This window comes from Salvelinus fontinalis, chromosome 26, assembly GCF_029448725.1.
Source record: "Salvelinus fontinalis isolate EN_2023a chromosome 26, ASM2944872v1, whole genome shotgun sequence".
Classification (NCBI taxonomy): domain Eukaryota; kingdom Metazoa; phylum Chordata; class Actinopteri; order Salmoniformes; family Salmonidae; genus Salvelinus; species Salvelinus fontinalis.
In genome coordinates, this window is record NC_074690.1 from 22,863,569 (window position 1) to 22,878,630 (window position 15,062).

Below are 15,062 nucleotides of genomic sequence, written 5' to 3' on the forward strand. Positions count from 1 at the left end.
AACAGTAAACATTACTCTCACAAGTTTGAAAAGAATAAAGACAGTCCTGGCTATTTAAAGTTTAACAATGTGCAAATACAAAAGGTAAAATAAATATTATTTTCTAGTGGCAACAGGTCACACATCTTGCTGCTGTGATGCACATTGTGGTATTTCACCCAGTAGATATGGGAGTTTATCGAAATTATATTTGTTTTCAAATTCTTTCTTTAACACACAAACACACATATACACGCACACTCACCCTCTCCCACAGACACCACCCCCTCTGCGTTTGACACTATTGTCCCCTCTCCTCCTAATGACAGTGTGAGAGGGGTCTCAGTGTGAGAGGGGTCTCAGTGTGAGAGGAGTCTCAGTGTGAGAGGAGTCTCAGTGTGAGGGCCTTAGCTGCCCTCTCCTCCTCCCAATGATAGTGTGAGAGGAGTCTCAGTGTGAGGGCCCTAGCTGCCCTCTCCTCCTCCTAATGACAGTGTGAGAGGAGTCTCAGTGTGAGAGGAGTCTCAGTGTGAGGGCCTTAGCTGCCCTCTCCTCCTCCTAATGACAGTGTGAGAGGAGTCTCAGTGTGAGAGGAGTCTCAGTGTGAGGGCCTTAGCTGCCCTCTCCTCCTCCTAATGACAGTGTGATAGGAGTCTCAGTGTGAGAGGAGTCTCAGTGTGAGGGCCTTAGCTGCCCTCTCCTCCTCCTAATGACAGTGTGAGAGGAGTCTCAGTGTGAGGGCCCTAGCGCCCTCTCCTCCTCCTAATGATAGTGTGAGAGGAGTCTCAGTGTGAGGGCCCTAGCGCCCTCTCCTCCTCCTAATGACAGTGTGAGAGGAGTCTCAGTGTGAGGGCCCTAGCGCCCTCTCCTCCTCCTAATGACAGTGTGAGAGGAGTCACAGTGTGAGGGCCCTAGCCGCCCTCTTCTCCTAATGACAGTGTGAGAGGAGTCTCAGTGTGAGGGCCCTAGCGCCCTCTCCTCCTCCTAATGACAGTGTGAGAGGAGTCTCAGTGTGAGGGCCCTAGCTGCCCTCTCCTCCTCCTAATGACAATGTGAGAGGAGTCTCAGTGTGAGGGCCCTAGCTGCCCTCTCCTCCTCCTAATGACAGTGTGAGAGGAGTCTCAGTGTGAGGGCCCTAGTGCCCTCTCCTCCTCCTAATGACAGTGTGAGAGGAGTCTCAGTGTGAGGGCCCTAGCTGCCCTCTCCTCCTCCTAATGACAGTGTGAGAGGAGTCTCAGTGTGAGGGCCCTAGCGCCCTCTCCTCCTCCTAATGATAGTGTGAGAGGAGTCTCAGTGTGAGGGCCCTAGCTGCCCTCTCCTCCTCCTAATGACAGTGTGAGAGGAGTCTCAGTGTGAGGGCCCTAGCGCCCTCTCCTCCTCCTAATGACAGTGTGAGAGGAGTCTCAGTGTGAGGGCCCTAGCGCCCTCTCCTCCTCCTAATGATAGTGTGAGAGGAGTCTCAGTGTGAGGGCCCTAGCTGCCCTCTTCTCCTCCTAATGACAGTGTGAGAGGAGTCACAGTGTGAGGGCCCTAGCCGCCCTCTTCTCCTCCTAATGACAGTGTGAGAGGAGTCTCAGTGTGAGGGCCCTAGCTGCCCTCTCCTCCTCCTAATGACAATGTGAGAGGAGTCTCAGTGTGAGGGCCCTAGCTGCCCTCTCCTCCTCCTAATGACAGTGTGAGAGGAGTCTCAGTGTGAGGGCCCTAGCTGCCCTCTCCTCCTCCTAATGACAATGTGAGAGGAGTCTCAGTGTGAGGGCCCTAGCTGCCCTCTCCTCCTCCTAATGACAGTGTGAGAGGAGTCTCAGTGTGAGGGCCCTAGCGCCCTCTCCTCCTCCTAATGACAGTGTGAGAGGAATCTCAGTGTGAGGGCCCTAGCTGCCCTCTCCTCCTCCTAATGACAGTGTGAGAGGAGTCTCAGTGTGAGAGGAGTCTCAGTGTGAGGGCCCTAGCGCCCTCTCCTCCTCCTAATGACAGTGTGAGAGGAGTCTCAGTGTGAGGGCCCTAGCGCCCTCTCCTCCTCCTAATGATAGTGTGAGAGGAGTCTCAGTGTGAGGGCCCTAGCAGCCCTCTTCTCCTCCTAATGACAGTGTGAGAGGAGTCACAGTGTGAGGGCCCTAGCCGCCCTCTTCTCCTCCTAATGACAGTGTGAGAGGAGTCTCAGTGTGAGGGCCCTAGCTGCCCTTTCCTCCTCCTAATGACAGTGTGAGAGGAGTCTCAGTGTGAGGGCCCTAGCTGCTCTCTCCTCCTCCTAATGACAGTGTGAGAGGAGTCTCAGTGTGAGGGCCCTAGCTGCCCTCTCCTCCTCCTAATGACAGTGTGAGAGGAGTCTCAGTGTGAGGGCCCTAGCGCCCTCTCCTCCTCCTAATGACAGTGTGAGAGGAGTCTCAGTGTGAGAGGAGTCTCAGTGTGAGAGGAGTCTCAGTGTGAGGGCCTTAGCTGCCCTCTCCTCCTCCTAATGACAGTGTGAGAGGAGTCTCAGTGTGAGAGGAGTCTCGGTGTGAGAGGAGTCTCAGTGTGAGGGCCTTAGCTGCCCTCTCCTCCTCCTAATGACAGTGTGAGAGGAGTCTCAGTGTGAGGGCCCTAGCTGCCCTCTCCTCCTCCCAATGACAGTGTGAGAGGAGTCTCAGTGTGAGAGGAGTCTCAGTGTGAGGGCCCTAGCAGCCCTCTTCTCCTCCTAATGACAGTGTGAGAGGAGTCACAGTGTGAGGGCCCTAGCCGCCCTCTTCTCCTCCTAATGACAGTGTGAGAGGAGTCTCAGTGTGAGGGCCCTAGCTGCCCTTTCCTCCTCCTAATGACAGTGTGAGAGGAGTCTCAGTGTGAGGGCCCTAGCTGCTCTCTCCTCCTCCTAATGACAGTGTGAGAGGAGTCTCAGTGTGAGGGCCCTAGCTGCCCTCTCCTCCTCCTAATGACAGTGTGAGAGGAGTCTCAGTGTGAGGGCCCTAGCGCCCTCTCCTCCTCCTAATGACAGTGTGAGAGGAGTCTCAGTGTGAGAGGAGTCTCAGTGTGAGAGGAGTCTCAGTGTGAGGGCCTTAGCTGCCCTCTCCTCCTCCTAATGACAGTGTGAGAGGAGTCTCAGTGTGAGAGGAGTCTCGGTGTGAGAGGAGTCTCAGTGTGAGGGCCTTAGCTGCCCTCTCCTCCTCCTAATGACAGTGTGAGAGGAGTCTCAGTGTGAGGGCCCTAGCTGCCCTCTCCTCCTCCCAATGACAGTGTGAGAGGAGTCTCAGTGTGAGAGGAGTCTCAGTGTGAGGGCCCTAGCTGCCCTCTCCTCCTCCTAATGACAGTGTGAGAGGAGTCTCAGTGTGAGGGCCCTAGCGCCCTCTCCTCCTCCTAATGACAGTGTGAGAGGAGTCTCAGTGTGAGAGGAGTCTCAGTGTGAGAGGAGTCTCAGTGTGAGGGCCTTAGCTGCCCTCTCCTCCTCCTAATGACAGTGTGAGAGGAGTCTCAGTGTGAGAGGAGTCTCAGTGTGAGAGGAGTTTCAGTGTGAGGGCCTTAGCTGCCCTCTCCTCCTCCTAATGACAGTGTGTGAGGAGTCTCAGTGTGAGGGCCCTAGCTGCCCTCTCCTCCTCCCAATGACAGTGTGAGAGGAGTCTCAGTGTGAGAGGAGTCTCAGTGTGAGGGCCCTAGCTGCCCTCTCCTCCTCCTAATGACAGTGTGAGAGGGGTCTCAGTGTGAGGGCCCTAGCTGCCCTCTCCTCCTCCTAATGACAGTGTGAGAGGAGTCTCAGAGTGAGAGGAGTCTCAGTGTGAGGGCCCTAGCTGCCCTCTCCTCCTCCTAATGACAGTGTGAGAGGAGTCTCAGTGTGAGAGGAGTCTCAGTGTGATGGCCCTAGCTTCCCTCTCCTCCTCCTAATGACAGTGTGAGAGGAGTCTCGGTGTGAGGGCCCTAGCTGCCCTCTCCTCCTCCTAATAACAGTGTGAGAGGAGTCTCAGTGTGAGGGCCCTAGCTGCCCTCTCCTCCTCCTAATGACAGTGTGAGAGGAGTCTCAGAGTGAGAGGAGTCTCAGTGTGAGGGCCCTAGCTGCCCTCTCCTCCTCCTAATGACAGTGTGAGAGGAGTCTCAGTGTGAGAGGATGCTCAGTGTGAGGGCCCTAGCGCCCTCTCTTCCTCCTAATGACAGTGTGAGAGGAGTCTCAGTGTGAGGGCCCTAGCCGTCCTCTTCTCCTAATGACAGTGTGAGAGCCCTAGCTGTTCTCTCCTTCAGGCGCTGGCTCTTTATAGTGTAATGTAGTGGCAGTGCTAAGCAGGTGGCTGGGTCTGTAAGTATGGCTGCTAAACAATCAGTCGCACCATCTCCTCATCCCCTTAGCAACAATATAAGATGGGGATTGGAGGGGTGGGGGTTGGAGTGATAAACACACATCAATGTCCCAGTGTGTGTTGCAGTGATGTCAGGGCAGACAGAATGAAAAAAGAACTGTAATGAAAAATATACATTTGATCAATAATCATTTTGTCATCTTCATGTTTCATCATGTCTTTTCTGCATGATAACATTTCTGAAATAGTACTTACTTCCAAAATGTGTGGCGATGTGGTACAAAATGCGCAAGGAGGCCAGGGGAAAGGTAGCCTTTCTCCCGCCCTTCAAACTCCATTGACATGACTTCTATCTTATACTACCAGCTAACAGATGCCGAAAGGCAGGCCATTCATGGCCTCCGAGTGGTGCAGCGGTCTAAGGCACTGCATCACAGTGTTAGCGGCGTCACTACAGATCCGGGTTTGATACTGGGCTGTGTCGCAGTCGGCCGTGACCGGGAGACCCATGAGGCGGCGCCAATTGTGGAGAAAAAGTACAAAATAAAAGAATTAATTTTCATTGCACTTAAATAATAAATGTGCATGCGTATTAGCATGAAAAAAGCTGGAATGGCAGGAGGACAGGCAGAGCTCGCTGTGAAGGTCACATGTCATCTGCCTCCGAGAGAGAGCGAGAGAGAGAACTCAATTAAGCCCCAAAACAGACTGGGGAGTATGGACATCGCTCAGCTCACAGTGGCGATCCATCTTGGCCCAATCAATATTCAGTGTCATGATGAGGTAATTTATGGGGCAGAATCTTTATGAGACAGAGAGAGACATGATAAAACACTGTAGCAGCTGCCTGAAGACGGATGCCTCTAAAACCTGTGCTCATATTTCACCGGGCCGCTCCTTTAATTTAACACCCAGGTCCCAAAATCTGGGCGACAGATATCGCCCAGGTAAAGTATGCGTAATGAGAGTATCGACATGGCTTGCTTTTACTGTGAAATACGGCACCCAGATAAGGTCTTTGTTGTGAATTACTGCACCCTTAATCCAAATGGTCTCTCAAAGATATGTTTGTTGAAAGTTGATTTGAATTTCAGAGATATGAGTGATTATTGATTTTGTAGGAGTATTTACATCAGAATGTCTCTGTGAAATACAAAGGTTTATGTCATCCAATCAAACACAGCCCCTAGATTTGTGGGATAAGTCAAAAACATCTGAAAGTGCTTGTGGTGAAGGATTATGTGCAACCATTCAATCCGTAGTGCTGAAGATCTGGGCTACAGCATGATTGAAATTAAAAAGCAAAGTTTGCACATTCGCAGAGACCGCATTCACAGTAAACACTGCATATTCCAGCTCAATCAGAAGTGACATTTCAATCCCGCTGTAGCACAGCTCTTCAGCTCTAGGGATTGTATCTAGCCCCAACTCAGCAGTACATTCATTAAACACACTTTCCCACCTCGTGGCGAGAATGTCATTTATTGACTTTCTCCAGGATTCCAGTTTCCATTTTGGATTGATTTGGGCCCTGAGTCTTTGTTAGGCCTTCAAGCTATAGGGAATCCCAATGGTTACATGCAGATTCTTTCTGATTTCACAGTTGTATATGTGCCCCCAATGCCAATTCAGTGTTTCCCAACTCAGTCCTGGGGACCCCAAGGGGTGCACCTTTAGTTTTTGTTGCCCTAAAACTACACATCTGATTCATATTATCAAAGCTTGATGATGAGTTGATTATTTGAATCAGCTGTTTAATGCTAGGGTAAAAACCACAATGTGCACCCAGGGGGCCCATGGACCGAGTTTGGGAAATCCTGTGTTCATTTCTATGAATAATATTGTTTGTCAGTCTGGCCTTCAAGCTACAGAGATGCTTTCACTGACTAATACTGCACAGTCTCTCTTGGGCCTCAGAGCTACAGGGAAGCTTTGCTGTGAAATATGGTTTATTTTCAGATTTCACAGCTACAGGAGGGACACTTTCCAAGGCTTCCTAAGGCTAAAGAGGATTTAATATCCCTGAGATATACTGTTTTCTCACTCGGGCCCTAAAACTACAGGGAAGCAGAATTTTACTACTATAAATTCCCTGGAGGACCATTGAGTGAAAGGCCCCTGGTTGGTTTCTCTCTCTGGGTTTTCACAGTTAGTGGCTGCTAAAATTCAGAGTGAAATCTGGTGTCACTGTGAAGGCCTTAAGTGACAGTACTGGAGGACTGTGTGTGTGTGTGACTCCATAGAGTCCAAAAGGACAGAAGAGCCAACACCCATCAATGAAACCATGATGAGTCACCACCTCAGGCCTGATTCAAATGGCAGTGTTGTGCTGCAGCATATCTTAAACCATAGATTCAATTGGCTAATAATGTAGAATTATAGGACAGAAGTACATTGTACAAATCCTAGAGTTTGTGCTGTTGTCAGGGATTGTATCAAATTCTAGAGTTTGTTTGTACCCCTTATGTATGATACTTGACCCAAACCTTCCCATAATGCTGGCTAACTGCATGAATGACAGCTAACAGGAAAAGTCAAAGAGCATTAGCAAGGTGTGGAGGTGAATAGTACTAACAGGGGTTTTCTATTGCAGTGTGAATACTGTACAGGTTTTGTGCTGTTGCTCTTTCAGCAGAAACCTAACCTAGCATCCAGGGCCTGATGGTTGCTTCTCTGTAAGTGAGAAAGTGTGCATGCATGAATGTCAGTGTGTAGGTGTAGGAGGGAGGAACTTATGTACACGCGTGTAAGCATGAGTGTGTTTTACTGCCCCAAGTGAATGTGTGAGTGTTTGTGTGTGCGCATCAGTGGGTCTTTGAATGTGTGAGGCAGGGGAGCAGCTTTCACTGAGGACAGGGGGGACATGTCCCCCCACATTCTGAAATGGCATTTTGGTCCCCCCAGTTGTATCATTGGAATGTGATACAAAACGAGGCTAAGGTGTGCTTTAGGACCATGCGGACGCATCCGAGCGTCGGACAGGCTGTTTGGAGTGTTAATCCGACTCAATAAAAAAATACAATAATTATGTCCCCCCCCACTTCTAAAACCAAAGTTGCGCCCCTGGTGTGAGGTGTGAGTGTATAAGTGTGTGTGTGTGTGTGTGCGTGCGTGCATGTGTGTGCAGTGACAGGAGCAAGATACTCCTCATGCAGCCCGCCCTCAATGTCACGTGCCACTCATCCGTCTCCCGGGGAACCGGGTGGTGTGAGAGCGTGTGACACTTTTAAATCCCCTCAGATGGAGAGAAGGACATCTGCCCCCTCCTTTCCCCTCCTCTTTTCTCTCCTTCCCCCTTTCCCACCCCTACCAACCGGTGTCTCCAGCACAGGTTACTGCGATCAATCACGTTGCCGTGACTGCGAGGCCCTGGGTCATCACGGCGATTGCAGATGGCTCTTTATCTGCGAGGAGCAGAGCCCCCGCCGCCATGGAGGGGCTGAATTAGGATTTATCCGGATGGTCTGCACTTTCAACAAACAGCCTTCTGGACTGACTAGGGCTGCAGCCTGCAGCAGTATCTGGTGAGAGGTGGACCTCTGGGCAGCTTTAGGCCTGGAATAGCTATTTTGCCTGTCAAAATACTGGACTGACCAGATCTAGTTTGGAATATCTATTCTTCCTGTTGAAAAACTAGACTGGGCAGTTCTAGGTCCGCAATATCTATTGTATTTTGTCTGGTGAATGGGTGGGCTGGCTGGAGATAGCCCTCCCTTGGGTTGTGCCGTGGCGGAGATCTTTGTGGGCTATACTCGGCCTTGTCACAGGATGGTAAGTTGGTGGTTGAAGATATCCCTCTAGTGGTGTGGGGGCTGTGCTTTGGCAAAGTGGGTAGGGTTATATCCTTCCTGTTTGGCCCTCTCCGGGGGTATCATCGGATGGGGCCACAGTGTCTCCTGACCCCTCCTGTCTCAGCCTCCAGTATTTATGCTGCAGTAGTATATGTGTCGGGGGGCTAGGGTCAGTCTGTTATATCTGGAGTATTTCTGTCTTATCCGGTGTCCTGTGTGAATTTAAGTATGCTCTCTCTAATTCTCTCTTTCTCTCTTTCTTTCTCTCTCTCGGAGGACCTGAGCCCTAGGACCATGCCTCAGGACTACCTGGCATGATGCTTCCTTGCTGTCCCCAGTCCACCTGGCCGTGCTGCTGCTCCAGACCTGCTGTTTTCAACTCTAGAGACAGCAGGAGCGGTAGAGATACTCTTAATGATCGGCTATGAAAAGCCAACTGACATTTACTCCTGAGGTGCTGACTTGCTGCACCCTCGACAACTACTGTGATTATTATTATTTGACCATGCTGGTCATTTATGAACATTTGAACATCTTGGCCATGTTCTGTTATAATCTCCACCCGGCACAGCCAGAAGAGGACTGGCCACCCCTCATAGCCTGGTTCCTCTCTAGGTTTCTTCCTAGGTTTTGGCCTTTCTAGGGAGTTTTTCCTAGCCACCGTGCTTCTACACCTGCATTGCTTGCTGTTTGGGGTTTTAGGCTGGGTTTCTGTACAGCACTTTGAGATATTAGCTGATGTAAGAAGGGCTATATAAATTGATTTGATTTGATTATAGCCAGGTTTGTATGCAGACCAATGGAAAGGTGTGTGCATGCAGAAGTATGCCCAAATGGCATCCACAGATGTGTATTAACTCATTAGGATTAGTCTCACTCCAGCAGGCCAGCCTTCTATCCTGAGCACTGAGCAGTCACAGGCTGCATCTCAATAGTGATCATGGTTTCCTCTCCTAGTCTCCTTTCACCTTATCTGCACTTATGTGAAAGAACTGAACAGTACAAGAGAGATTCTCTATAGTAGGACATTGCATTGCTTTCATCTATCCTTTGTTTTCAGGATCAGTGCAGATGAAAATGAAGTTATTTAGGAGAGGAGGCCGTTTATATACAAACCCATTGAATAACAGAATCAGGGAGGTTAGCTTGCTTCTGTCAATCTTGACATGCTTTTAGAAGGTTTGACCTTGTTGTATTGAAGTGCTTTGTGACATTAGGGATGTGAGGGAGCCCTGCACTTCAATGAAATCTAATCTAGCCTACAGTAATTCTTCTTCTCTTTGAATCTAGCATACAGTACAGAGTACGCTCAGCCTCCACTACACTTAACCTTGAATAAATGCAATACGTTTGTCCTGTTAATAAGTACATGCATGAATTGAGGGTGTATTGAATACGGTTATAAGGAGACTGATTTAAAGCTGTTATCATTGTGTCATATTAAATGCAATAACTTTAAATACAGATGAAGTCGGAAGTTTACATACACCTTAGCCAAATACATTTAAACTCAGTTTTTCACAATTCCTGACATTTAATCCTAGTAAAAATTCTCTGTCTTAGATCAGTTAGGATCACCACTTTGTTTTAAGAATGTGAAATGTCAGAATAATAGGAGAGAGAATGATATCTTTCAGCTTTTATTTCTTTCATCACATTCCCAAGTGGGTCAGACGTTTACATACAGTCAATTAGTATTTGGTAGCATTGCTATTAAATTGTTTAACTTGGGTCAAACGTTTCGGGTAGCCTTCCACAAGTTTCCCACAATAAATTGGGTGAATTTTGGCCCATTCCTCCTGACAGAGCTGGTGTAACTGGGTCAGATTTGTAGGCATCCTTGCTCGCACACGCTTTTTCAGTTCTGCCCATATATTTTCTATGGGATTGAGGTCAGGGCTTTGTGATGGCCACTCCAATACCTTGACTTTGTTGTCATTAAGCCATTTTGCCACCACTTTTGTAGTATGCTTGAGGTCATTGTCCATTTGGGAGACCCATTTGCGACCAAGCTTTAACTTCCTGACTGATGTCTTGAGATGTTGCTTCAATATATCCACATAATTTTCCATCTTCATGATGCCACCTATTTTGTGAAGTGCACCAGTCCCTCCTGCAGCAAAACACCCCCACAACATGATTCTGCCACCCCCATGCTTCACGGTTGGGATGGTGTTCTTCGGTTTGCAAGCGACCCACTTTTTCCTCCAAACATAATGATGGTCATTATGGCCAAACAGTTCTATTTTTGTTTCATCAGACCAGAGGACATTTCTCCAAAAAGTACGATCTTTGTCCCCATGTGCAGTTGCAAACCGTAGTCTGGCTTTTTTATGGCGGTTTTGGAGCAGTGGCTTCTTCCTTGCTGAGCGGCCTTTCAGGTGATGTCGATATAGGACTTGTTTTATTGTGGATGTAGACACTTTTGTACCTGTTTCCTCCAGTATCTTCACAAGGTCCTTTACTGTTGTTCTGGGATTGATTTGCACTTTTCGCACCAAAGTATGTTCATCTCTAAGAGACAGAACGCATCTCCTTCCTAAGCGGTATGACGGCTGCGTGGTGTTTATACTTGCGTGCTATTGTTTGTACAGATGAACGTGGTACCTTCAAGCGTTTAGAAATTGCTCCCAAGGATGAACCAGACTTGTGGAGGTCTACAATTTTTTTCTGAGGTCTTGGCTGATTTCTTTTGATTTTCCCATGATGTCAAGCAAAGAGGCACTGAGTTTGAAGGTAGGTCTTGAAATACATCCACAGGTACACCTCCAATTGACTCAAATTATGTCAATCAGCCTATCAGAAGCTTCTAAAGCCATGACATCATTTTCTGGAATTTTCCAAGCTGTTTTAATGCACAGTCAACTTAGTGTATGTAAACTTCTGACCCACTGGAATTGTGATACAGTGAATTATAAGTGAAATAATCTGTCTGTAAACAATTGTTGGAAAAATTACTTGTGTCATGCACAAAGTTGATGTCCTAACCGCTTTGCCAAAACTATAGTTTGTTAACAAGAAATTTGTGGAGTGGTTGAAAAACTAGTTTTAATGACTCCAACCTAGGTGTATGTAAACTTCTGTCTTCAACTGTATCAGATAAATTATTTTACAATACAACATGCAGTAATTAACCTGTCATTATTCATTGGTGTGTTGCTCAAGATTTTTATATTTCAGAGTATGTTCCATTAGTCATCCGATAAAATTGAGGAGTTTACCACATCGGTCACCGGCTTCGTTAACAAGTGCATCAACAACCTCGTCCCCACAGTGACTGTTCGTACATACCACAACCAGAAGCTATGGATTACAGGCAACATTCGCACTGAGCGGATACAGAGAGAAAAACTGCTCCTGAGCTCTCAGGACCTCAGACTGGGGCCAAGGTTCACCTCCCAAGGTTCACCTCCCAACAGTAGTAAATGTGAAACATTTTCTACAAACCTGTTTTTCCTTCGTATTGTTTGTTGATTGATGAGGGGGGGGAAACGATGTAATCCATTTTAGAATAAGACTGTAACGTAACAAAATGTGGAAAAGGTTTAAGGTTCTGAATACTTTCCGAATGCACTGTATATATGGAGACTTAAGTGCCAAAAAGAAGGGGTTAGGCAAGTCTTGTAAGACCTGTGGGCGTCCTAGAGCAAAACAACCGACATGCACATGTTCGTGAGAGTCTCACCTTTCCACAGAGGGGTCATATTAGAGTGTGTAGCCCAAACTGTACAGACGCTGCAGACAGTAGTTATCAGATCGGCTGTACCGACTTCAGATGAGTCACTTGTGGGGGTCATAGAGCACCATCGTGTTCCTGCGTCTCCTCTTTCTATAGAGGAGTCAAAATAGTTTTTAGGCCAAACCGTTCGGATGCTACAGACGATTTTGTGAGAAGACAGATATCTCTAGCTTAAACTGACTGATTAGATTTCCGCAGGGGCGCGGACATCAAACTTAGGGAGTTTTAAACAGGTTAATATTCGCAAGGCCGCTGGGCCAGGCGGAATACCAGGATGGGTACTCAGAGCATGCACTGACCAGCTGGCAAGTGTCTACACTGACATTTTCAACCTATCCCTGACCCGATTTATAATACCAAATTGTTTTAAGCAGGCAACCATTGTCCTGTGTCCAAGAACGCTAAGGTAACCTGCCTAAATGACTATCGCCCAATAGCACTCACATCTATAGCCATGAAATGCTTTGAAAGGCTGATCATGGCTCACATCAACACCATCCTCCCAGAAACCCTGGATGCACTCCAATTCGCACACTGCTCCAACAAATCAAATCAAATTTTATTTATCACATGCGCCAAATACAACAGGTGTGACAAATACAATTTGATTTGATTTGATTTAGTCCAGGTAGCCATTTGATTAGCTAGTTATCAGTCTTGTTAAGCAGTCTTATGGCTTGGGGTAGAAGCTATTCAGGGTCCTGTTGGTTCCAGATTCGATGCACTGGTACCGTTTGCCGTGCAGTAGCAGAGAGAAGGGGAATAGAGACAAGGTAGAGTCGCAATTCAACTGCTCAGACACGAGAGGTATGTGGCAGGGTCTACAGCCAATCACGGACTACAAAAGGAAAACCAGCCCCGTCGCGGACCATGATGTCTTGCTCCCAGACAAACTAAACAACTTAATTTCTCGCTTTGAGGACAACACAGTGCCACTGACACGGCCCGCTACCAAAACCTGCGGGGTCTCCTTCACTGCAGCCAACGTGAGTAAAACATTTAAACGTGTTAACCCTCGCAAGGCTGCCGGCCCAGACGGCATCCCCAGCCGTGTCCTCAGAGCATGCGAAGACCGGCTAGCTGGTGTGTTTACGGACATATTCAATCAATCCTTATCCCAGTCTGCTGTTCCCACATGCTTCAAGAGGGCCACCATTGTTTCTGTTCTCAAGAAAGCAAAGGTAACTGAGCTAAATGACTATCGCCCCGTAGCACTCCCTTCCGTCATCATGAAGTGCTTTGAGAGACTAGTCAAGGACCATAACACCTCCGCCCTACCTGACACCCTAGACCCACTCCAATTTGCTTACCGTCCCAATAGGTCCACAGACGACGCAATCGCAATCACACTGCACACTGCCCTAACCCATCTGTACAAGAGGAATACCTATGTAAGAATGCTGTTCATCGACTACAGCTCAGCATTTAACACCATAGTACCCTCCAAACTCGTCATTAAGCTCGAGACCCTGGGTCACGACCCCGCCTTGTGCAACTGGGTCCTGGACTTCCTGACGGGCCGCCCCCAGGTGGTGAGGGTAGGTAACAACATCTCCACCCCACTGATCCTCAACACTGGGGCACCACAAGGGTGTGTTCTCAGCCCTCTCCTGTACTCCCTGTTTACCCATGACTGCGTGGCCATGCACGCCTCCAACTCAATCATCAAGTTTGCAGACGACACTACAGTGGTAGGCTTGATTACCAACAACGACGAGACGGCCCTCGGAGTGTGGTGTCAGGAAAATAACCTCACACTCAATGTCAACAAAACAAAGGAGATGATCGTGGACTTCAGGAAACAGCAGAGGGAGCAGCCCCCTATCCACATCGAAGGGACAGCAGTGGAGAAGGTGGAAAGTATTAAGTTCCTCTGCGTACACATCAGGGACAAACTGAAATGGTCCACACACACAGACAGCGTTGTGAAGAAGGCGCAGCAGCGCCTCTTCAACCTCAGGAGGCTGAAGAAATTTGGCTTGTCACCAAAAACACTCACAAACTTTTACAGATGCACAATCGAGAGCATCCTGTCGGGATGCATCACCGCCTGGTACGGCAACTGCTCCGCCCACAACCGTAAGGCTCTCCAGAGGGTAGTGAGGTCTGCACAACGCATCACCGGGGGCAAACTACCTGCCCTCCAGGACACCTACACCACCCGATGTCACAGGAAGGCCAAAAAGATCATCAAGGACAACAACCACCCGAGCCACTGCCTGTTCACCCCGCTATCATGCAGAAGGCGAGGTCAGTACAGGTGCATCAAGTGGGGACCGAGAGACTGAAAAACGGCTTCTATCTCAAGGCCATCAGACTGTTAAACAGCCATCACTAACATTGAGTAGCTGCTGCCAACATACTGACTCATCTCTAGCCACTTCAATAATGACAAATGTATGTAATAAATGTATCACTAACCACTTTAAACAATGCCACTTTATATAATGTTTACATACCCTACATTACTCATCACATATGTATATACTGTACTCTATACCATCTACTGCATCTTGCCTATGCCGTTCGGCCATCGCTCATTCATATATTTGTATGTACATATTCTTATTCATTCCTTTACACTTGTGTGTATAAGGTAGTTGTTGTGAAATTGTTAGGTTAGATTACTTACTTGTTAGATATTACTGCATGGTCGGAACTAGAAGCACAAGCATTTCGCTACATTCGCATTAACATCTGCTAACCATGTGTATGTGACAAATAAAATTTGATTTGATTTTAATAGGTTTGTCGTGCCCTCTTCACGACTGTCTTTGTGTGTTTGGACCATGATAGTTTGTTGGTGATGTGGACACCAAGGAAGTTGAAGCTCTCAACCTGCTCCACTACAGCCCTGTCAATGAGAATGGGGTCGTGCTCGGTCCTCCTTTTCCTGTAGCCCACAATCATCTCCTTTGTCTTGATCACGTTGAGGGAAAGGTTGTTATGCTAGCACCACACTGCCAGGTCTCTGACCTCCTCTCTACAGGCTGTCTCATCGTTGTTGGTGATCAGGTCTACCACTGTTATGTCATCGGCAAACTTAATGGTGTTGGAGTCGTGCCTGGCCATGCATTCATGAGTGAACAGGGAGTACAGGAGGAGACTGAGCACGCACCCCCGAGGGGCCCCCATGTTGAGGATCAGCGTGGCGGATGTGTTGTTACCTCCCCTTGCCACCTGGGGGCGGCCCGTCTGGAAGTCCAGGATCCAGTTGCAGAGGGAGGTATTTAGTCCCAGGATCCTTAGCTTAGTGATGAGCTTTGAGGGTACTGTGGTGTTGAATGCTGAACTGTA